A 26,122-nucleotide genomic window follows, 5' to 3' on the forward strand; every position below is an offset into this window, starting at 1 on the left:
TAAAGATCGAACATTCTAAAGTGTCCAAAATCTTCAATGAATCTGAAAACTCCATTAGTGTCATTTGCCAAAATCAGCCTTAACTTATCAAGTACTATCCCCACCCACACACCCTCTGTTTTTTTCAAAAGACTAATTTTATTATTGTTCAGTAGAATTCGCACCTTTCAATCAGAGCAGATAAAAATAATCAGTGAAATTGAGGCGGGGAGGGTGGGCGGGGTTAACTATTTATTATTCCATAGATTGAAAGTGGGAACAAATAAAATTAGGATGTAAAGGTAAGAAGCAATTGATTCCAAACATTCTAAAAAATCCTATAAATTAGAAAGATCAGAGAAATTACAAATTGCAAATAACCTGAAGTGAAGACTTTAAATTAAGGAAAAAATCAAATAAATCATAAAATTTTATAAATCCTGAGGACCTAAAAGATTCTAAAAATTCTACAGAGCCTTAAAGATTCTGGAAATTTTAAGCTTCAAATTGTTCTAAAGTGTCCAAAATATCAATAGGACAATAATCATAACAACCAGTAGTCATTAATCGCTGTCCATTATTATTAATAATACAAGCTCTTATTTTTCATTAGTAAATAAACAAAAAAAAATACTTAAGGAGACATTTATAAATTATAAACAGAAACAAAACCAACAAAGAAAAATCCAATAAAGCATAACCAACCAAATACTAGAGAAGATGTTCAAAATTCCTGCCTTGTGCAAATAAGTAAGCTCGTAATATTTCCAAATTTCCATAATTTTTTGTAAAAGTTAGTCATCATCAGTGCTTGCTAAGATAAAACTGATTTTGGCAGATGAGATACCCTCTAAAAAAAGAAAGAGTGGGTGGGCGGAGCTACTACTTGCTAAGATAAGAGTGATTTTGGCAAATGACATACCCCCTAAGAAAAAAGAGGGTGGGTGGGCGGGGCTAGTACCTGCTAAGATAAGAGTGCTTTGGCAAATGACATACCCCTTAAGAAAAGAAAGGTGGGTTGGCGGGTTTAGTACCTTGTAAGGTAAGAGTGATTTTGGCAAATAAAATATCCTCTAAGAAAAGAACGGGTGGGTGGGCGGGGCTAGAACCTGTTAAGACTGATTTTGATAAATAGAGAAAGAACATAGAGAGCGGGCGGCTGGGGCTAGCTAAGATAAGACTGATTTTGGCAAATGACGTATCCTCTAAGAAATGTAATTAAATTATTATAAGAAAAGACACTAGAGGCTCCAAAGTAGAACCGCAAAAATGTTTTCAATTTTTCAAAAAAAAACAGGGTCCCAAAATTATCTCAAAAAGAGGTCAGGTCAGAATTTTCCAAAAATAGAACACCAAATTCAACCAAAATTGTCTTAAATAATTTACAAAACCAGCATGGGTACACAAAAGTCTCCCGAATTAAAAAAAAACCGTTGTGGCACTCAAGACTTTTTCAAATTCATAAAAAATAAAACACTGAAAGCTCAAAAGATTTTTTCAAGTTCATCCAGCAAAAAAAAACACCAGATTCCTTTAAGTTTATCCGAAAATAAAACACCAGTACTAAAAGTTTTAATACTAGTTGTGATAATAAATGCGTGTTTAGTTGTTAAACGTAGCAAAAGAACCAATTTTAAAATCATTATAACTCCACTAAAATGTGAGAGAGATTTGTTTTACTACAGCCGGTATATTACAAACAAACTTCAGATTTTAGAGCAAAATAGACAGGAAAAAGTAAAATATTACAACCCCCCAGAGGAAGAAATCTAAAGGTGTTGAGCCGGGACTACGAGGGGGCCATGCATTCACAGTGCCTCTGTCAATCCACTCATTTGCAAACGTCTCATCAAGATAGTCCCTAACGACTCTGAAAAATAAAATATAAAAAGAGTTACAGATTATCCGTTCAAGATCTTTATCCAGTAGCGTTGGTCATGAAAATCTAGTGAGTTTGTTGGTATTCGATGCAGAAGAATAAAAATTCCATGAACTTTTTTCGTTAGGTTATGTTTTATTGAATTAAAGGTTAAAAAATATGCCAGAAATATAAACATTGTTGCCGATACTTTCAGTTTTCAGTAACAATGACCAAGTTAACGGTATCCATTTCTTAGAAAGCATAAAACTTTACGCTATTTAAAACAGTTATTCGGCTTTTTGTAAGTGTGTATTTCATATGTAAGGAACAAACACTAAAATTTCACTTAAACATTCTTTTTATATGAATGGCGGCATGGCACATACGACTATTGTCGCATGCCACATTTAGCATCTCATCTTTAATTCTCAATCATCAGTTCGTTCTGCTCACCCACTCTTCTTAGAAATGGAAATTTCGACCTTTGTGAACAGCCTATTTCCGTATCCTCCAACTCGTTTTTTCACTTTTCTAAGATTACTATTAGTGTCATTTGCCAAAATCAGTTTTATCTTAGCAAGTACTAGCCCCGCCCACCCGCCCTCTTCTTCTTCTTCTAAAGACAAATTTTATTATTGTTTAGTATAAAATGTACGTTTCAATCAAAGCAGATAAAAATAATCAGTGAAATGGGGGGGGGGGGGAGGGTGGGCGGGATTAATTATATATTATTCCACAGACTGAGAGTGGGAACTAATAAAATTAGGATGTAAAAAAAAGTAGGAAGCAATAGGCCCGCCTACCCACCCCCTCTTCATTCCAGAGATCACTCTTAATATTGTTCAGTCATTTACCAAAATCAGTCTTATTTTAACAAATACTTTAGAGGGCATGTAATTTGACACAGTCTTATTTTTCAAGTGCTTCATTCTAAGGCCTCAAAGATCCTATAAATTAGAAAGATTAGAAAGAAATCCTAAATTGCAAATAAACTGAAATTCTAAAATTCTAAATATGAGAAAAACAAAAAAATATAAAAATTTTAAAGATTCTGAGGGTCCTAGAATTCCTATAAATTTTAGAGAGCTTTAAAGAACCTAGAAATTCGAAACATCTATTATTTTGAAAGCGTCCAAAATCTACAATGACTCTAAAGACTTCAGGTATTCTAAGGACCTTAAAGATTCTAGAAATTAGAAAAATTAGAAAAAATCCAAATTGTAAATAAACTGAAATTCTAAGGTTCTAAATATAAGAAACATCCAAGAAAATCCTAAAAATTTGAAAGATTTTGATCGTTCTTAAGATGCTAGAAAGTTTAAAGATCGAACATTCTAAAGTGTCCAAAATCTTCAATGAATCTGAAAACTCCATTAGTGTCATTTGCCAAAATCAGTTTTATCTTGTCAAATATTAGCCCCGCCCACCCACCCTCTATTTTCTTGGAAGATATCTCATGTGCCAAAATCAGCCTTATATTATCAAGTACTATGCCCACCCACCCACCCTCTTTTTTTCAAACGACTAATTTTATTATTGTTCAGTATAAGACGCATCTTTCAATCAGAGCAGATAAAAATAATCAGTGAAATGGAGGCGGGGAGGGTGGGCGGGGTTAACTATATATTATTCCATAAACTGAAAGTAGGAACTAATAAAATTAGAATGTAAAAAAAAGGTAAGAAGCAATAGATTCCAAACATTCTAAAAAATCCTATAAATTAGAAAGATCAGAGAAATTACACATTGCAAATAAACTGAAGTGAAGACTTTAAATTAAGGAAGAAATCAAATAAATCATGAAATTTTAAAAATCCTGAGGACCCAAAAGATTCTAAAAATTCTACAGAGGCTTAAAGATCCTGGAAATTTTAAATTTCAAATTATTCTAAAGTGTCCAAAATGTCAATAGGACAATAATCATAACAACCAGTAGTCATTAATCGCTGTCCATTATTATTAATAAAACAAGCTCTTATTTTTCATTAGTAAATAAACAAAAAAAAATACTTAATAAGACATTTATAAATTATAAACAGAAACAAAACTAACAAAGAAAAATCCATTAAAGCATAACCAACCAAATACTAGAGAAGATGTTCAAAATTCCTGCCTTGTGCAAATAAGTAAGCTCGTAATATTTCCAAATTTCCATAATTTTTTGTAAAAGTTAGTCATCATCAGTGCTTGCTAAGATAAAAGTGATTTTGGCAGATGAGATACCCTCTAAAAAAGAAAGGGTGGGTGGGCGGGGCTAGTACTTGCTAAGATAAGAGTGATTTGGCAAATGACATACCCCCTAAGAAAAGAGAGGGTGGGTGGGCGGGTTTAGTACCTTCTAAGGTAAGAGTGATTTTGGCAGATGAGATACCCTCTAAGAAAAGAACGGGTGGGTGGGCGGGGCTAGTACCTGTTAAAATAAAACCGATTTTGGCAAATCACATACACTCCAATAAAAGAGGGGGAGGGTGGATAGGGCTAGTACCTGTTAAGACTGATTTTGATAAATAGATAATCTCTAAGAACATAGAGAGCGGGCGGCTGGGGCTAGGTAAAATAAGACTGATTCTGGCAAATGACGTATCTTCTAAGAAATGTAATTAAATTATTATAAGAAAAGACACTAGAGGCTCCAAAGTAGAACCTCAAAAATGTTTTCAATTTTTCAAAAAAAAGCAGTGTCCCAAAATTATCTCAAAAACAGGTCAGGTCAGAATTTTCCAAAAATAGATCACCAAAGTTCCCCAAATTTGTTTTAAATAATTTACAAAACCACCATGCGTACACAAAAGTCTCCCGAATTAAAAAAAAACCGTTGTGGCACTCAAGACTTTTTCAAATTCATAAAACATAAAACACTGAAAGCTCAAAAGATTTTTTCAAGTTCATGCAGCAAAAGAAAACACCAGATTCCTTTAAATTTATCCGAAAATAAAACACCATTACTAAAAGTTTTAATACTAGTTGTTGTGATAATAAATGCGTGTTTAGTTGTTAAACGTAGCAAAAGAACCAATTTTAAAATTATTATAACTCCACTAAAATGTGCGGATTTTTTTTACTATTTTTCCCAAACTCACCAGTTGATTGTTAAGAGCGTAGCGGATTTTTCCAGACACCCGGTATATTACAAATAAACTTGAGATTTTAGAGCAAAATAGACAGGAAAAAGTAAAATATTACAACCCCCCAGAGGAAGAAATCTAAAGGTGTTGAGTCGGGACCACGAGGGGGCCAAGCATTCACACTGCCTCTGTCAATCCACTCATTTGCAAACGACCCATCAAGATAGTCCCTAACGACTCTGAAAAATAAAATATAAAAAGAATTACAGATTATCCGTTCAAGATCTTTATACAGTAGCGTTGGCCATGAAAATCTAGTGAGTTTGTTGGTATTCGTTGCAGAAGAATAAAAATTCCCTGAACTTTTTTCGTTAGGTTATGTTTTATTAAATTAAAGGTAAAAAATATGCCAGAAATATAAACATTGTTGCCCATACTTTCAGTTTTCAGTAGCATTGACCAAGTTAACGGTATCCATTTCTTAGAAATCATAAAACTTTACGCTATTTAAAACAGTTATTCGGCTTTTTGTAAGTGTTTATTTCATATATAAGGAACAAACACTAAAATTTCACTTAAACATTGTTTTTATATGAATGGCGGCATGGCACATACGACTATTGTCGCATGCCACATTTAGCATCTCATCTTTAATTCTCAATCATCAGTTCGTTCTGCTCACCCACTCTTCTTAGAAATGAAAATTTCGACCTTTGTGAACAGCTTATTTCCGTATCCTCCAACTCCTTTTTTCACTTTTCTAAGATTACTATTAGTGTCATTTGCCAAAATCAGTTTTATCTTAGCAAGTACTAGCCCCGCCCACCCGCCCTCTTCTTCTTCTTCTAACGACTAATTTTATTATTGTTTAGTATAAAATGTACGTTTCAATCAAAGCAGATAAAAATAATCAGTGAAATGGAGGCGGGGAGGGTGGGCGGGATTAATTATATATTATTCCACAGACTGAGAGTGGGAACTAATAAAATTAGGATGTAAAAAAAAGTAGGAAGCAATAGGCCCGCCTACCCACCCCCTCTTCATTCCAGAGATCACTCTTAATGTTGTTCAGTCATTTACCAAAATCAGTCTTATCTTAACAAATACTTTAGAGGGCATGTAATTTGACACAGTCTTATTTTTCAAGTGCTTCATTCTAAGGCCTCAAAGATCCTATAAATTAGAAAGATTAGAAAGAAATCCTAAATTGCAAATAAACTGAAATTCTAAAATTCTAAATATGAGAAAGACAAAAAAATATAAAAATTTTAAAGATTCTGAGGGTCCTAGAGTTCCTATAAATTTTAGAGAGCTTTAAACATCCTAGAAATTCTAAACTTCTATTATTTTGAAAGCGTCCAAAATCTACAATGACTCTAAAGACTTCAGGTATTCTAAAGACCTTAAAGATTCTAGAAATTAGAAAAATTAGAAAAAATCCAAATTGTAAATAAACTGAAATTCTAAGGTTCTAAATATAAGAAACATCCAAGAAAACCCTAAAAATTTTAAAGATTTTGATCGTTCTTAAGATGCTAGAAAGTTTAAAGATCTAACATTCTAAAGTGTCCAAAATCTTCAATGAATCTGAAAACTCCATTAGTGTCATTTGCCAAAATCAGTTTTATCTTGTCAAATATTAGCCCCGCCCACCCACCCTCTATTTTCTTGGAAGATATCCCATGTGCCAAAATCAGCCTTATCTTATCAAGTACTATGCCCACCCACCCACCCTCTTTTTTTTCAAACGACTAATTTTATTATTGTTCAGTATAAGACGCATTTTTCAATCAGAGCAGATAAAAATAATCAGTGAAATGGAGGCGGGGAGGGTGGGCGGGGTTAACTATATATTATTCCATAGACTGAAAGTAGGAACTAATAAAATTAGAATGTAAAAAAAAAGGTAAGAAGCAATAGATTCCAAACATTCTAAAAAATCCTATAAATTAGAAAGATCAGAGAAATTACACATTGCAAATAAACTGAAGTGAAGACTTTAAATTAAGGAAAAAATCAAATAAATCATGAAATTTTAAAAATCCTGAGGTCCCAAAAGATTCTAAAAATTCTACAGAGGCTTAAATATCCTGGAAATTTTAAACTTCACATTATTCTAAAGTGTCCAAAATGTCAATCGAACAATAATCATAACAACCACTAGTCATTAATCGCTGTGCACTATTATCAATAAAACAAGTTGTTATTTTTCATTAATAAATAAACCAAAAAAAAATATATTTAATGACACATTTATAAATTATATACAGAAACAAAACTAACAAAGAAAAATCCATTAAAGCATAACCAACCAAATACTAGAGAAGATGTTCAAAATTCCTGCCTTGTGCAAATAAGTAAGCTCGTAATATTTCCAAATTTCCATAATTTTTTGTAAAAGTTAGTCATCATCAGTGCTTGCTAAGATAAAACTGATTTTGGCAGATGAGATACCCTTTAAAAAAAGAAAGGGTGGGTGGGCGGGGCTAGTACTTGCTAAGATAGGTGTGATTTTGGTAAATGACATACCCCCTAAGAAAAGAGAGGGTGGGTGGGCGGGGCTAGTACCTGCTAAGATAGGAGTGATTTTGGCAAATGACATACGCCTTAAGAAAAGAAAGGGTGGGTGGGCGGGTTTAGTACCTTGTAAGGTAAGAGTGATTTTGGCAAATAAAATATCCTCTAAGAAAAGAACGGGTGGGTGGGCGGGGCTAGTACCTGTTAAAATAAAACCGATTTTGGCAAATCACATACATTCTAAGAAAAGAGGGGGAGGGTGGATAGGGCTAGTACCTGTTAAGACTGATTTTGACAGAGAAAGAACATAGAGAGCGGGCGGCTGGGGCTAGCTAAGATAAGACTGATTTTGGCAAATGACGTATCCTCTAAGAAATGTAATTAAATTATTATAAGAAAAGACACTAGAGGCTCCAAAGTAGAACCTCAAAAATGTTTTCGATTTTTCAAAAAAAAACAGGGTTCCAAAATTATCTCAAAAACAGGTCAGGTCAGAATTTTCCAAAAATAGAACACCAAATTCCCCCAAAATTATTTTTAATAATTTACAAAACCATCATGGGTACACAAAAGTCTCCCGAATTAAAAAAAAACCGTTTTGGCACTCAAGACTTTTTCAAATTCATAAAAAATAAAACACAAAAAGCTCAAAAGACTTTCCAAGTTCATCCAGCAACAGAACACCAGATTCCTTTAATTATCCGAAAATAAAACACCAGTACTAAAAGTTTTAATGCTAGTTGTTGTGATAATAAATACGTGTTTAGTTGTCAAACGTAACAAAAGAACCAATTTTAAAATCATTATAACTCCACTAAAATGTGAGAGGGATTTTTTTACTATTTTTCCCAAACTCACTAGTTGCTTGTTAAGAGTGTAGCGGATTTTTCCAGACATCCGGTATATTACAAAGAAACTTCAGATTTTAGAGCAAAATAGACAGGAAAAAGTGAAATATTACAACCCCCCAGAGGAAGAAATCTAAAGGTGTTGAATCGGGACTACGAGGGGGCCATGCATTCACACTGCCTCTGTCAATCCACTCATTTGCAAACGTCTCAAGATAGTCCCTAACGACGAGAAATAAAATATAAAAAGAGTTAGAGATTATCCGTTCACGATCTTTATATAGTAGGGTTGGCCATAAAAATCTAGTGAGTTTTGTGGTATTCGATGCAGAAGAATAAAAATTCCCTGAACTTTTTTCGTTAAGTTACGTTTTATTAAATTAAAGGTTAAAAAATATGCCAGAAATATAAACATCCCCACGCCATTTCAATTGGATTATATTTACAATGGTACGGAGGTAATCTAAGAACTTCATGACCACTTTCTCGTAATGTCTTGTCTACCAAATATCTTTTTTTTTTATTAAGTATTTGTGAATGGTTTATTAAATCCCACAACTGTTTCTTCGAAATTTTTTTGTCAAATTCAACCCTATGTTTAAAGAGCCATTCCTGCATTTCACATTTTTTAATAGAAAAAGTGGGTGGTTTATCCGACTGAACCGAATGATACGGTGCATTGTCTAAAACCACCACACATTTTTGGTTCAACTTTGCCGAAGCAGGAATGAGCTGATTAAGCACCCAATTTTGAAAAATTGTCCCGTCGATCGTTTTATGATAGTCTCTATCGTTATTTTTTGAATTTAAAAAATTGTTACAACCATCCAAGAACCCCGTTGAACAACCCGCGTGGAGAATAGTAAACCTTGATCCTTCACCTTTAATTTCGGTGGGATTGCTTTTTAGATCAGTATCGTGCACCCAGCGACGAATGGACGAACCATTTTGATAGATCTATGTTTCATGCCAATACACGAAAGTCAAATTTTCACAAGAATTTAGAAACTGTAAATATGTTCTCAAAAAAGTAATTTTCATGTTTTTGTTCACATAGAATTTTGCGACCATTTACTTCCCTGTGTTTGTAACCCATTGACTTAAGAATTTTGAATAATGTGGTTCGCCCCCCTTTAAATTCCAACTGTTCCCTAGAATATGCCAAAAGAGTATCTACAGTGAAATATTCGTTTTTTTCATTAAGTTGCCAAATTTGTTGTTGCAGGTCTTTCCGAAACATATAATTTGTAAATAAATCCGTTGGTTTTCGCTTGCCAGATAGTGATGTTTTTAAATTTTGGTCCCTGTTGATAAAATTTTCGCCACAGTTGATGTTCCCACCTATGAGAACAAAATTAAATAATATTTTGCAGCGTATTTTTACATTACAGAAAATATGTTCGAGACCCTCATAGTTACTTCTTCGAAAGAAAGATCGGGCCTGTCTTTTCGAAACTGCAAAAAACATCTTTTTATTGCAATTTTGTGTTGCACTAAAACTATTTTAGGCATTTTCTTTTTAAATAATGTCGCAATGATCTGTGAATCTGTCACAATGACAAATTATCAATGCTGACAAAATTAAAACACTTGTTTGCTTGATGAAAAAAATGCGTCTAATAATTCTGATCTAATAAATGAAGTAGAAAAGTGGCAATCCAGCTCAAAGCAAATGTCAATCAGACTACTGACAGACAAAAAACTAAATCATCAAATCAGTTTATCCAACTTAAAAAAAATATCAAAGCCTACTTTACTATATTCAACAATGAACACTCGTTTTTTCTCTCCAAAAACCGCCCCTAAATCTCGATAACCCACTCCGGAATCGCTTCTTTTCGCCACGTTGCAAGTTTCAGCGCCATCCGAAAGCCGGAGCCAACAAAAGAGCGTTTAAAGCCGCAATCGTAAGAAAAATCAAAATTAAAAATCCGGCCGGAATTTTAGGGTGCGAATACTCCGGGCCCGTTGCCATGGCAACTTGCGGCACCCACGGCAAGGATCGAAGCTGGCCGTGTCAGACTTCCCACCCCGCAGTGTACATACGCCGGCTTGTACACTCACCCTCCTCCATTATGTACAGTGCGTGGCAGAAGCAGCAGATCAAAGGGATGGAGACGCTGCGCTGAAAAATGTCCTTAATCAAAGGAAGGTCGGGATGTTTGGGGGTTGTTAATTGGGTTTAGTGGATGGGGGCGGTTTTTAGTTGTATTAATAGGTATGGAGGGGTTTGTTGTAAGTGATGAAGATGTAATGAAGGGGTCGTTGTTTCTTTAAAAAATATTTCAATATTTCAAACTTGCTAATCCATTTCAAAATGTCCGAATATTCAAGAATAGATTCGCTTGAATTGTCTTTTCTCTGTGACTATTAGTGCCTTGACTAAACTATTAATTTCTCAATTATTATACTCTTGAGGCGTACTTGAGTTTTACTTGTTTGGAACTTGATCGATAAAGAGCGTTCTATAAATGTGTACCTGAGAAAAACCTTTTATTTGAGCCTTACACTTGAAATTTAGCTGGGTTTTAAAATTCTCTCTAGATTTTCTAGGAAGATTTTGATGTGTGAAATTTAAAGGTGTTAAATTGCAAATTTCCATAATAACGAGTTAAAATCCTAAATTCATCCGAAATGTACAAAACATCATGAGTTTTTACTTATTCATATTTTTTATATTTGCTTATACAGGTGACTCAAAAAAATTAATGAATGTATCAGTTTATTTTATTGATTAAACAACTCCATTTTGGGAATACATTACTGTTACTTTTAGTATTACAGTGCACCAATCCAAGTTGATTTGCAAAAATGTTGATGACGTCATCACTAAATTCTGTAAAGTAAAAGCTCAACTCAAAAATGCTGAATATCTTTCACTGTACTTTAGGTGCGAGGGAAGTTCTGTCGAAACAGCTTTGACCAATATTTTTCAGAGTAATTTATCTTCACAGGGAAATCTAGAACACTATAATAATAAAATCTAAGTAGCCTTGTTGACCATTAATTTTTAAATGTTTTTATGACACTAAATTAATTAAAACAGAACGTTCGACGAGTTGATTTGAAAAACATAAAGTGTTTATTGGAGCAAGATTTTCCAAAAATTAGGTTCGAAAATGGTCAAAAAATTCGTATTCGCGAGTATTGGAAAGTTGAATTTTTTTTAAAGTCGCCTAACAATCTTCAAACAATTTTTTGGATGTTGTTCGAAAAACATGAAGGTTTATAATTTCGGACCAAGATTTTCGAAAAATTCGGTTCCAAAATGATTTTTTAAACGATGGAAGAAAAATCCAATTTGAAAATGGTCTTGAAATCCAAAAAATGGTCAAAAAATTCATACGGGGGGTTTCGAAAAATTTTGATTTTTGAAAAATTGTCTGAAAGTCCTCAAAATTTTTAAAAATACATAGTTCTGACAAATTCGGTTTCAAAATGATTTTTTTAAATATCTCAAAATCTCGAAAAACGGTAAGAAATCATCCGGCTTGAATCGAAAAATTGAAAATATTTAAGCCGACTAAAAATAAAAAAAAGCTAAATATAGACCTCGATGAGCGATCCGAAAACAAAATGAATTTCCAAAAATTCGGATTGAAAATGAGATTTTTAAATATCTTGAATACTTCAACAACGGTAAAAAAATTGATCCGTGGGGTATCCAAAAATGAGATTTTTTAATGATTTCCCAAAACTCAAAAAATTCAGAAAAATACATTTTGACGAGTTAATTCGAAAAATAAATGATTCCGCAGCAAGATTCTCCAAAAATTACGTACGAAAATGACTGTTTTTTATTTTCCGAAGCTTCGAAAAAAGGCCAAAAAGTCATACAGGGAAAAATTGAAATTTTTTTAAAGTCGCCTGACAATCTTCAAACAATCTTTTGGAAATTGTTCGAAAAACATGAAGGATTATAGTTCCGGACCAACATTTTCGAAAAATTCGATTCTAAAATGATTTTTTAAGTCTCTGGAAGTTTCAAAAACCGTCGAAAAACGATCGAAGAAATCACTGAAAAATTTGCTTAAAATTTCCGAAAAATTTTGGCAAGCTGATTTGAAAATATAAAATGTTAATGGTTCCACACAAAGATCTTCGAAAAATTGGGTTTAAAAAAGTTCTAAGAAATAATTTTAATGGTCTCGGAGAAAAATTTTTGAAAAATTTGCTCCGATAATCATTTTTTTAAATATCTGGAAGTTGTAAACAAACGGACCAAAAATTCACTGATAAATTGAAAATTTTGGTGCCTAAAAATCCTGAAAAAATTCTAAAATATAGGTCCTGACGAGCTGATTCCAAAAATATAAAATATTAATGGTTCCGGGCCAAGATATTCGAAAAATTCGGTTCGAAAATGTCTTTTTTAAATATTTTGAAATCTCGAAAAAGAATCAAAAATTCATTCGCCAGAAGTGAGATTTTTAAAAAGGTGCCTAAAAATTCTGAAAAAAAAATTGAAAAATATATTTCAACGAACTAATTTGAAGAACATAAATTGTTTAATGGTCCCGGTGAAGATTTTTGAAAATTCGGTTTAAAAATGATTTTTTTAAATATCATGAAATCTCGTAAAGCGAATCTTCAAAAAATGTTCGGGATATTTTTCGAAAAACAAAATCGTTAATAGTTCCGGACAATGATTTTCGAAAAATTTCGTTCTAAAATGGTTTTTTTATATATCCATAAATTTCAAAAAACGATCGATAAATTGAAAATTTTGGAAAATTTGCCTAAAAATATAGACCTTGGCAAGCCGATTCGAAAATACAAAATGTTAATGGTTCCACACCAAGATCTTCAAAAAATTGAGTTTAAAAATGTTTTTTAAATATCCTGAAATCTCGAAAAACAATCAAAAATTCATACTGAAGAACTGAGATTTTTGAAAAGTTGTCGAAAAAGTTCTGGGAAATAATTTTCACGAACCAATTCGAAAACAAAGTGTAAAAATAAAGATTTTTGAAAAATTCGGTTCGAAAGTGATTTTTTAAATATCTCGTAGTTCAAACAAACGGACGAAAAATTCACTGAAAAACTAAACATTTTTGGAAAGGTGCCTAAAAATTCTAAAAAAAATCTATTAACTATCAAATGTTAATGGCTTCGGATTAAGATATTAGAAAAAGTTAGTTTGAAAATAGCTTTTTGAAATAATTATCTTGAAATCATATTGTAGAAGCGAAAATTTTAAAAAGGTGCCTAAAAATTCTGAAAAAATGTTTGGAAAATATATTTCAACGAACTAATTCCAAAAATATAAATATTTTAATGCTGCAGGAGAAGATTTTCGAAAAATTGTGTTCAAAAATGATTTTTTTAAATATCACGAAATCTCGAAAAACGGTGGAAAATCCACACTGAAAAATTCTCAGATGTGCACCTTGACGAAGTGATTAAAAAAATATAGTGTTAGTGGCTCTTAAACAAGATTTACGAAAAATCCAATTTCAAAATGGTCTTGAAATCCAAAAAACGGCCAAAAAATTCATACAGGGGAGCAGAAATACTGAAAATTTCGGAAAATTTTCGTAAAAATCCCATAAATTTTTGAAAATAGACCTTGACAAGCTGATTTGAAAGGACAAACTGTTATTGGCTCCACACCCCTTTTTAAATATCTAGAAATCTCGAAAAACGATAAAAAATTGTTATTGAACAAGTGAGATTTTTGAAAAATGGCCTAAAAATCCCAAAAAAATTCTAGGAAATAATTTTAACGTGCCAATTCGAAAAATATAAAGTGTTTAATGGTCTCGGATAAAAAATTTTGAAAAATTCAATTTGAAAATGATTTTTTTAAATATCTCGAAGTTTCAAACACACGGACTAAAAATCCACTGAAACATTGAAAATTTTGGAAAGGTGCCTAAAAATCCAGAAAAAAAATCTGAAATATAGATAGATCCTGACGAGCTGATTCCAAAAATATAAAATGTTAGTGGCTCCGGACCAAGATATTCGAAAAATTCGACTTGCAAATGGCTTTTTAAATACATATCTTGAAATCGTGAAAAACGATCAAATTCATGTTGTAGAAGTGAAATTTCTGAAAACATTTTTCGAAAATACATTTCAACGAGCTACTTCAAAAAACATAAATTGTTTGATGGTCCCGGAAAAGATTTGTGAAAAATTTCCTGATATTTAAGAAATGATTCTTTTAAATATCAGGAAATCTCGAAAAACAGGCGCGAAATTCACCGAAAAATTATCAGATATGCACCTTGACAAAGTAATTCGGAAAATATAAAGTGTTAGTGGCTCTGAAACATGATTTTCGAAAATTCCGGTTTGAAAATGGTCTTGAAATATCAAAAAACGGTCAAAAAATTCCAATGGGATGTCAGAAATTTTAGATTTTTGAAAAATTGTCCGAAAGTGCTCAAAAATTCTGAAAAATACGGAGTTCCGACAAATTCGGTTTCGAAATGAAATTTTTAAATAACTCAAAATCTCGAAAAACGGTGTGAATCGAAAAATTGAGCATATTTAAGTCATTTAAAATCTAAAAAAAATGGAACATAACCCCCGATGAACTAATCCGAAAAACAGAATGATGAAAGTCCCGGGTCAAGATTTTTCAAAAATTCGGATTGAAAATGGGTTTTTTAAATACCTTGAAATCTTTAACAACTCCCAAAACTCAAAAAATTTTGAAAAATACATTTCGAAGAGTTAATACTAAAAACAAAGTGTTTAATGGTCCCGGAGCGAGATTTTTTTAATTTCTCGAAGCTTCGAAAAACGGTCAAAAAATTTATACAGAGGAGAATTGGAAATTGGAAATTTATTTAAAGTGGCCTGATAATCTTCAAAAAATGTTTAGGATATTATTCGAAAAACAAAATGGTTAACAGTGCCGGACAAAGATTTTCGAAAAATTCGGTTCTAAAATAGTTTTTTAAATCTCCAGAAATTTCAAAAACAGTCAAAAAACGATCGAAAAAAATTACAGAAATACTGAAAATTTCGGAAAATGTTCCTAAAAATCCCATAAATTTTTGATAATAGACCTTGACAAGCTGATTTGAAAAGACAAAATGTTATTGGCTCCACACCACATTTTAAATACCTTGAAATCTCGAAAAACGATAAAAAAGTTTTATTGAAGAAGTGAGATTTTTGAGAAATGGCCCAAATATCCCAAAAAAGTTCTAGGAAATAATTTTAACGCGGCAATTCGAAAAATATAAAGTGTTTAATGGTCTCGGATAAAATTTTTTGAAGAATTCAATTAGAAAATGATTTTTTAAATATCTCGAAGTATCAAACAAACGGACCAAAAATCCACTGAAACATTGAAAATTTTGGAAAGGTGCCTAAAAATCCTGAAAAAATTCTGAAATATAGATAGATCCCGATGTGCTGATTCCAAAAATATAAAATGTTAGTGGCTCCGGACCAAGATATTCGAAAAATTCGGCTTGAAAATGGCTTTTTTAAAAACATATCTTGAAATTGCGAAAAACGATCAAATTCATGTTGTAGAAGTGAAATTTCTGAAAAAATTTTTGGAAAGTATATTTCAACGAGCTAATTCGAAAAACATAATTTTTTAATGGTCGCGGAGAAGATTTTTGAAAAATTCGGTTCATAAATGATTTTTTTAAATATCAGGATGTCTCGAAAAACAGTCGAAAATTTATCGAAAATTCTCAGATATGCACCTTGACGAATTAATTCGGAAAATATAAAGTGTTAGTGGCTCTGAAACAAGATTTTCGAAAAATCCGGTATGAAAATGGCGGGGAGAATTAGAAATTGGAAATTAATTTAAAGTGGCCTGATAATCTTCAAAAAATGTTTAGGATATTGTTCGAAAAACAAAATAGTTAATAGTCCCGGGCAAAGATTTTCGAAAAAATCGGTTCTAAAATGGTTTTTTAAATCTCCAGAAATTTCAAAAACGATCGAAGAAATCACCGAAAACTTGAGAATTTTGGAAAATTCGCCTAAAAATCCCGAAAAAATTTCGAAATATAGACCTTGACAAGTTGATTCGAAGATATAAAATGTTAATGGCTCCACGCCAAAATCTTTGAAAAATTGGGCTCAAAATGTGTTTTTTGAAATATCTTGAAATCTCGGAAAACGACGCATAATTCATATTGAAGAAGTGAGATTTTTGAAAAATTCGATTCGAAAATGACTTTTTTTATAAATATCTCGATGTTCCAAACCAACGGACGAAAAATTCACTGAACAATGTTGAAAAAGTGCCTAGAAATCGTGAAAAAATTCTGAAATATAGATCGTGATATAGATAATAAAATAAATAGACGTGTTTTTGAAATAATATAATGCCCCCCAACCCCCATCCCCAACTTCGCCACCCCACCGGTCCCTCCGTCGCCACCGTGCGCCCCCTAATTAGAGGAAACTGCTGAATTGGCCGTTATTCACACAACTACAAAGCCCCCAGCGGTATAAATGTCACAGACGAGACCGCACTTTGGTCGCGGCCGAATCGCCCTGAAAATGGCGGCGATCAAAGCGCGCCGCCATCTTTGTGCGCGGCTTCCGGTGAAACTCCAGCAACGATTGTGTTGTTTTTATTCCGACGCATAAAAGTTTCGATTCTTTGGAAGTTGCTTGTGAGCCAACATTATTATTATTAATAATTCAGTTATACGTCGAGGATTTACGTCTGACGGCTTTAGCGTTAGGTCCTTCCGTCGATGGGCCGCTGAATGGCCTATTTCACACAAGACCGGATACGTCAGTTTGGGTTACGTCATATTTTTATGATCGGTACGCGGACTATTGTTCTATTGGTGAAGAGATTGAGCGAGATTTTTAGATTTTGTGATTGTGTGTCGAAGCGGAATCGGCGAGGTGGTTTGTTACTTTGTACCTATAGGGGATAGGTGGGTTTTGTTTACAGCAGGTACAGGAAAAATAATATGGAATTAAAAGAAAAAATCTATAAAAAAAAAAGAGGGATTAGAAGACTTGGAAACAGTCATTACCATTTTTTTTACAAACCAGCGCATTATTAACCCCCTTGACCACACTTCTCTCCTACCCCAAACCCACCCACACTTTCGCATTCACAGTTATTAAAACCGAAATTTACCCGCCACCATTAACCCCTCTCCCTTTCCACAGCCCGCCGCCGCGTCAAAAACCTCTCCAAAAACTAATCCCGGCCAAATCCGCCCCACCTCTCACCCCGTTCCGGATGAATTCTTAAATTCCTCGTCCACCTAAAAAACCCCTGTGACATAATTAAAAAGCTCGGCGAAAGCTCAGCTCGCACATGACGTAACGCGACGCTTTCATCATCACGTCGCCCCTTCCCTGCGCCCATCCAGCCCTTTCATTAGTGCTGGCCCCCGAAAAAATTGTCAAGCTAATATAAACACTTGACAAAATCTGAGAGCGGCTTCGCCAATAGCGTCCTTTTGCCGTGCGTCACTATCATGGCGACTAATGCAATGAACGGGGAGCGACCCTCTGGGCCGGGGGTGATGTAATCTACCCTTCGGATCTGTCGGGATATGCTCGCGCTTTCCCCTTGTGAATTCATTATATGACTGGGAGGCGATATCACACGGTGGAGTGCTTGTTTTCGGGCTGGAACGCAGGGACGGATCGAGGGGCGAGGGATAGGGGCGCGCCATGTTAGGGCGCGGGGGGCGTTAGGGGTTAAAAGATCGCATAATGCGGTTGAATGGGTACGGGGTTTAGTGTTTTGTTGCTATTTTATGCAAAATGTTGTTATATAATAAAGAGCACATGAATTTTCATTTCGGTTGTACGCAAATGCATGAAAGTACAAACATTTACAACTTTAGACATATTTTAAGTTTCTTGTTGTCGAAATAAGTCTACACATGTTCAGAAAAAAAGGCAAAATATAAACCCCGCCCACCCACCCTGTCTCAATTGGAATGATTTTCTTTATTCGACGTGAGCCAAGAGGGCGGAGCTTAACTGCAAAATCCTTCTTTCCACACGGAAAATTAAAAACATATTTTTGAGTATCGTGTAATTCAAAGAATACTGTGTATATTTAGAAAATACACAATTTATATTTTGCCTCTTTTTCTTAGTGTACATAGTATTCTTTGAACAACGCAAAACTCAAAACATGTTTTTAATTTCTTGTAACGAAATAAGTATTTGGCATTTAAGCTCCGCCCCCTTGGTTCACGGCGAATAAAAAAAATCATTACAATTGAGACAGGGCGGGTGGGCGGGCTTACATTTTTTTTTTAATGTTCAAAAGTTGTATGCCAAATTTTAGTCAAAATTCGCTGAAGAAACGTTTGATAATTTTTTTCCAGTTGTCTACCAGTTAAAGGGGCTAAACTCTTCAATTTGATAGCACTGAAGGTCATTTGTAAACGGTCTTATGAAACTGCATTATCTTAAAAAAGAACGATAAAAATGCGAGCGCAGCGAGCACGTTCAGGTGTTATTAAAAATTACTCGTCAGTTTCCCTGGGAAAATTTGTATTGTCTAAAAATATTTGTGATTATCTGTTAAAATTTGGGAGATTTGCGCATTCCAAACGTGCTCGCTGCGCGCTCGTATTCTAACGGTGCGTGTTTTTTTAGGTTTATTAATTTACTGAGACTTTTTCCTGCTCTCTTCTAGGAGGATATAAAGTTGAAAAAAAAAACAGATTAAAATGCGAGCACAGCGAGCACGTTCAGGTGTAATTTAAAAAATTATTTATTGGTGTCCATGAGAAGTTAATATCAATTTAGTATTAATAGAATCCTTAGAGTTTTGACACCCTTTGAATCATCGAAATCTATGATTTTCTTAGTACATATATATAGACTTCTTTCAACAATAAAAATACTTAAAATATCAAATGGTAAATTTAAACTTAGAAAAGGGAGCTAATAATTAAACCCCACCCACCCGCCCATGTCTCAATTGTGATGAATTTTTTATTCGTAGTCAGATAGAGGGGCGGAGCTTAATTGCAAAATCCATATTTTTCTACAAAAATTTACTAAATATTTTAAACATGTTTTAAGTTTCCTGTTCTTGTTTTCTTCAATTGGGGTAGTTTTTTTTATACATAAAATTAATCACCGAAATGGAGGCTGTTGGGTGGGTGGAGTTTATTATATGTTCTTCTGCAGAGTGGGAGTGGTTAGTAACTGACAGAAATTAGGCTGTAAAAAGCGCCAATCGTAACTTTTTTGTTGTACTATTTGTTATAAGATTTATTTCTTATTTTAGAAAAAAAATTAAAGAACGGGTGGGTGGGCGGGGCTAAGTTTAACTTTTTCCAACAGAGTTTTTTATGCAGAAGCAGTAGGCCCCTTCTAAAAATTCTAGAAGTTTCAAATATTGCAAAAATTGTACAAATTCTAGAGGGATTCCACACGTTCCAGAGACTGTAGAAATTCTAAAGATTTCTGAAATTCTTGGGATTCTAAAATGTCCAAAATTTCCAAAGATTCGAAGGACTCAAAAAATTTTAAGAACATAAGCACTCTGAGGAATGTAGAAACTGTAAAGTCTGTAAAGACTGTAAATATTCTAAAGACTCTTGGAATTTTAAATAAACGAAAGTTCTAAAATTTCTAAAAATTCCAAAAATTTTAAATATTGCGAAATTTTTACAAATTCTTCAGGGATTCCACACGCTCCAGAGACTGTAGAAATTCTAAAGATTTCTGAAAACTCTACGTGATCCTGAAATGTTATTAAAGACCATGAGAATTCTAAAAGCTGTAGGGGTTCTAAAGATTCTAAAAATTCTAAACATTTCAAAGTGTCTAGCGATTATTAAAATTGTAAAGGTGATAAAATCGCCAAAGATCAGAAAAGTCTTAAAAATTCTAGAAATCCTCTAGCCGATCCAATTTCTAGACCGTAGGGATACTAGAAATTTAAAAGTTCTAAACATACTAGACATTCTATGGATTTTAAATATAACAAAATTTCGAAAATTTCGAAAGATTCGCCAGATTTCAAAGCGTTCAAACATACCAAAGATTCTAAAATTTCCAGATATTCTAAAGATTCTAAACATACATACATACAAGAAAGGTTAAAATTGTTAAAGATCCTGAAGATACTACAGATTCCAGAAATTCTAGACAGCCTAAAGATCTGAGGATTCTAGAAATTTGAAAGATTCTAGAAATCCTGGTGATCTTAAATTTTTCAAAAAAGTAAAGTTTTAAAAATTCTAATGGTTTTCTAGGTATACCAAAAATTCTAGAGATAATAAAGATTGGAAAAGTTCGAAAGATTAAAGGGTTTCAAAACTCTAATACAAGAAAAATTAAAAAAATCTTTAAAATCTTAAAAATCCCGGAGATAGAAATTGTCAACGTTTTAGAAACCCTAATGATCTAAAATTTTCAAAAAAATATAAAGACTGAAAAGACTGTAAAGATTCTAAAGACTAAGGATTCTAGGTAATTAAAAGTTCCAAAATTTGTAAAGATTCGAAAGACTCGAAAAATCCTAAAAATGTAAGCACTCTGAGGACTGTGAAAACGGTAAAGAGTATAAAGACTAAGGATTGCAGGTAATAAAAAATTCCAAAATTTCTAAAAATCCTAAAGATTTCAAATATGTACCCCAAAAATTCTTCAAATTCTAGAGGGATACCACTAATTCCAGAGCTTGCAGAAGATTCAAAAGACTCGAAAAATCGTAAGAACTCTGAGCACTCTGAAGACTATTAGTACTTTAAGGACTGTAAAACTGTAAAAATTGTAAAGATTCTAAAGGCTGTGAAATTCTAAAACTAAAGATTCTACATAATCAAAAGTTCCAAAATTTCAAACATTGTAAAGGTTTCTACCATTCCAGAAATTCTACAAGTTCTAGAGGGACTCCACAGATATCAGAGAATTTTAAAATTGTAAAGATGTTAAAATTCCTAAGATCCGTGGTCTTATCCAAATTTAGAGCTTGATTATTATTTCACGTAGGATAGAAATTATTTTTCCGAGATCTTTGCTAAAATGTTAAATAAATAGCGAATCTCAAGAATTTATTTTAGATTCGCTATATTTCATATTGTCATGAGTCACCCAAAGAAAAAATATTGTCCGAGGCGCAGTCGAGATTTGAAAAATATCCCAACATTTAGTTTCTGGAACTTCAATTAAAGTTTACCGAACGTTAAATAAGTAGATGGCGTACCTCAGGGATTTATGTTAAATTTCTCATATTTTCCATTTTCATTAGTGATGTAATTTGACATTAATATTCTACATAGGATGGAAGGTTCTAGTGTATGGAAATTTTAAGATTTTTAGAATATCTAAAATCTTAAGATTTTGTAAACTTTTGAAATTTTGAAATTTTGAGATTTAATATTTTTTATTTTCTTTTAATTTTTGGAAATTCTCGTAATTTGCAAAATTTTCAAAATTTCTAGAATGTTCAGAATTTCAAGATTAGCCCAATTTAGTTATATCCGAATTTTGAAATTCAACCGTTTCTAATATTTTCAAAATTTCTAGGTCCACCACATTTTTCCCGCTCTTTCTAAATTTTTTCTGATTTTCTAAAATTTATATATCTTGAGCGTTTAAATCTTTGGAATTTTTGGAATCTCTGGAAATCTCCAAGATTTATTTTGTTATTTAAGGTGTTCAAGGTCTTCAGTGCTTTCAGGATTGATAAAAATTGAAGAAAACATTTTTCCGATCTAAACGATTTTTAGGTCTTCAAGATTTTTGTTTTCTTTAAAATTATAAAATACTTAAAATATCAAATGGTAAATTTGAACTTAGAATTATGTTTTAAATATCGTGTTGTTGAAAATAGGTATACATTAAGAAAAGGAAGCTAATAATTAAGCCCCACCCACCCGCCCTATCTCAATTGTGATGATTTTCTTTATTCGTCGTGAGCCAAGAGGGCGGAGTTTAAGTGCAAAATCCTTATTTCTATACGGAAAATTAAAAACGTGTTTTTGAGTATCGTGTTCAAAGAATACTATGTATATTAAAAAAAAAATTCAAGCCAAAGATTAAGTCCCACCCATACCTGCCTTGATCTAAATATGTAGTAATGAAGTTTTCATCCGTTGCCAAACCTAGGGGCGGAGTCTAATTGCAAAATCCATATTTCCCTACAAAATTTACCATTTTAAAAAAACGTGTTTTAAGTTTCTAAGAATACAACAAATCATCACAATTGAGATGGGGTGGGTGGGCGGGGTTAATATTTTGTCTGTTTTTCTTAACATAAATAGTATTCTTTGAACAATGCGATAAAAACATGTTTTTAATTTCTTGTAACGAAATAAGTATTCAGCAATTTAGCTCCGCCCCCTTGGTTCACGGCGAATAAAAAAAATCATCACAAACGCGACAGGGCGGGTGGGCGGGCTTATATATATTTTTTTTATTGTTCAAAAGTTGTATGCCAAATTTTAGTCAAAATTCACTGAAGAAACGTTTGATAATTTTTCTTCCAGTTGTCCACCAGTTAAAGGGGCTAAACTCTTCAATTTGATAGCACTGAAGGTCATTTGTAAACGGTCTTATGAAACTGAATTATCTTAAAAAAGAACGATAAAAATGCGAGCGCAGCGAGCACGTTCAGGTGTTATTAAAAATTACTCGTCAGTTTCCTTGGGAAGCTAAATTACTAATAAAATTTGTATTGTCCAAAAGTATTTGTGATTATCTGTTAAAATTTGGAAGATTTGCGCAATCCAAACGTGCTCGCTGCGCTCGTATTCTAACGGTGCGTGTTTATTAATTTACTGAGTCTTTTTCCTGGATATAAAGTTGAAAAAAAAACAGATTAAAATGCGAGCACAGCGAGCACGTTCAGGTGTAATTTAAAAAATTATTTATTGGTGTCCATGAGAAGCTAATATCAATTTAGTATTAATAGAATCCTTGGAGTTTTGACACCCTTTGAATCATCGAAATCTATGATTTTCTTAGTACATATACATATATAGACTTCTTTCAACAATAAAAATTCTTAAAATATCAAATGGTAAATTTAAACTTAGAAAAGGAAGCTAATAATTAAACCCCACCCACCCGCCCATGTCTCAATTGTGATGAATTTTTTATTCGTTGTCACATAGAGGGGCGGAGCTTAATTGCAAAATCCATATTTTTCTACAAAAATTTACTAAATATTTTAAACATGTTTTAAGTTTCCTGTTCTTGTTTTCTTCAATTGGGGTAGTTTTTTTTTATACATAAAATTAATCACCGAAATGGAGGCGGTTGGGTGGGTGGAGTTTATTATATGTTCTTCTGCAGAGTGGGAGTGGTAAGTAACTGACAGAAATTAGGCTGTAAAAAGCGCCAATCGTAACTTTTTTGTTGTATTATTTGTTATAAGGTTTATTTCTTATTTCAGAAAAAAAATTAAAGAACGGGTGGGTGGGCGGGGCTAAGTTTAACTTTTTCCACCAGAGTTTTTTATGCAGAAGCAGTAGGCCCCTTCTACAAATTCTAGAAGTTTCAAATATTGCAAAAATTCTACAAATTCTAGAGGGATTCCACACATTCCAGAGACTGTAGAAATTCTAAAGATTTCTGAAATTCTTGGGATTCTAAAATGTCCATAATTTCCAAAGATTCGAAGGACTCAAAAAATTTTAAGAACATAGGCACTCTGAGGAATGTAGAAACTGTAAAGTCTGTAAAGACTGTGAGTATTCTAAAGACTCTTGGAATTTTAAATAAGCAGAAGTTCTAAAATTTCTAAAAATTCCAAAAATTTTTAATATTGCGAAATTTTTACAAATTCTTCAGGGATTCCACACGCTCCAGAGACTGTAGAAATTCTAAAGATTTCTGAAAACTCTACGTGATCCTGAAATGTTATTAAAGACCATGAGAATTCTAAAAGCTGTAGAGGTTCTAAAGATTCTAAAAATTCTAAACGTTTCAAAGTGTCTAGCGATTATTAAAATTGTAAAGGTGATAAAATCGTCAAAGATCAGAAAAGTCTTAAAAATTCTAGAAATCCTCTAGCCGATCCAATTTCTAGACCGTAGGGATACTTGAAATTTAAAAGTTCTAAACATACTAGACATTCTATGGATTTTAAATATAACAAAATTTCGAAAATTTCGAAAGATTCGCCAGATTTCAAAGCGTTCAAACATACCAAAGATTCTAAAATTTCCAGATATTCTAAAGATTCTAAACATACATACATACAAGAAAGATTAAAATTGTTAAAGATCCTGAAGGTACTACAAATTCCAGAAATTCTAGACAGCCTAAAGATCTGAGGATTCTAGAAATTTTAAAGATTCTAGAAATCCTGGTGATCTTAAAATGTCCAAAATTTTCAAAAATTCGAAAGACTAGAAAAATACTAAGAACTTTAAGCACATTTGGAACTGTAGAAACTGTAAACACTGAAAAGGGTCAAAAGATTCCAGAGACTGTAGAAATTCTAAAGATTCCTGAACTCCAGATGATTCTAAAATGTCTAAAATTTCCAAAGATTCGAAATATTCTAACAACTTTGAGGAGTCTGAGAACTCTGAGTACTATGGGGACTGTAAAAACTGTAAAAATTCTAAAGACTCTTAAGTGTAAAAATACTAAAATTTCTAAAGGTCCGTAAAGTTTTAAAAATTCTAATGGTTTTCTAGGTATACCAAAAATTCTAGAGATAATAAAGATTGGAAAAGTTCGAAAGATTAAAGGGTTTCAAAACTCTAATACAAGAAAAATTAAAAAATTCTTTAAAATCTTAAAAATCCCGGAGATAGAAATTGTCAACGTTTTAGAAACCCTAATGATCTAAAATTTAAAAAAAAATATAAAGACTGAAAAGACTGTAAAGATTCTAAAGACTAAGGATTCTAGGTAATTAAAAGTTCCAAAATTTGTAAAGATTCGAAAAACTCGAAAAATCCTAAAAACGTAAGCACTCTGAGGACTGTGAAAACGGTAAAGAGTATAAAGACTAAGGATTCCAGGTAATCAAAAATTCCAAAATTTCTAAAAATCCTAAAGATTTCAAATATGTACCCCAAAAATTCTACAAATTCTAGAGGGATTCCACTAATTCCAGAGCTTGCAGAAGATTCAAAAGTCTCGAAAAATCGTAAGAACTCTGAGCACTCTGAAGACTATTAGTACTTTAAGGACTGTAAAACTGTAAAAATTGTAAAGATTCTAAAGGCTGTGAAAATTCTAAAATTAAAGATTCTACATAATCAAAAGTTCCAAAATTTCAAACATTGTAAAGGTTTCTACTATTCCAGAAATTCTACAAGTTTTAGAGCGACTCCACAGATATCAGAGATTTTTAAAATTGTAAAGATGTTAAAATTCCTAAGATCCGTAGTCTTATCCAAATTTAGAGCTTGATTATTATTTCACATAGGATAGAAATTATTTTTCCGAGATCTTTGCTAAAATGTTAAATAAATAGCGAATCTCAAGAATTTATTTTAGATTCGCTATATTTCATATTGTCATGAGTCACCCAAAGAAAAAATATTGTCCGAGGCGCAGTCGAGATTTGAAAAATATCCCAACATTTAGTTTCTGGAACTTCAATTAAAGTTTACCAAACGTTAAATAAGTAGATGGCGCACCTCAGGGATTTATGTTAAATTTCTCATATTTTCCATTTTCATTAGTGATGTAATTTGATATTAATATTCTACATAGGATGGAAGGTTCTAGTGTACGGAAATTTTAAGATTTTTAGAATACCTAAAATCATAAGATTTTGTAAACTTTTGAAATTTTAAAATTTTGACATTTAATATTTTTTAATTTTTTTTAATTTTTGGAAATCCTCCTAATTTGTAAAATTTTCAAAATTTCTAGAATGTTCAGATTTTCAAGATTAGCTCAATTTTTCAGATTTTCCAAAGTACACAAAATGACCTGAATTTCCACATTTT

This window comes from Zophobas morio, unplaced genomic scaffold (genome assembly GCF_036711695.1).
Source record: "Zophobas morio isolate AGI-343-1 ecotype UQ-CSIRO unplaced genomic scaffold, CSIRO_AGI_Zmor_V1 ptg000027l, whole genome shotgun sequence".
NCBI lineage: Eukaryota > Metazoa > Arthropoda > Insecta > Coleoptera > Tenebrionidae > Zophobas > Zophobas morio.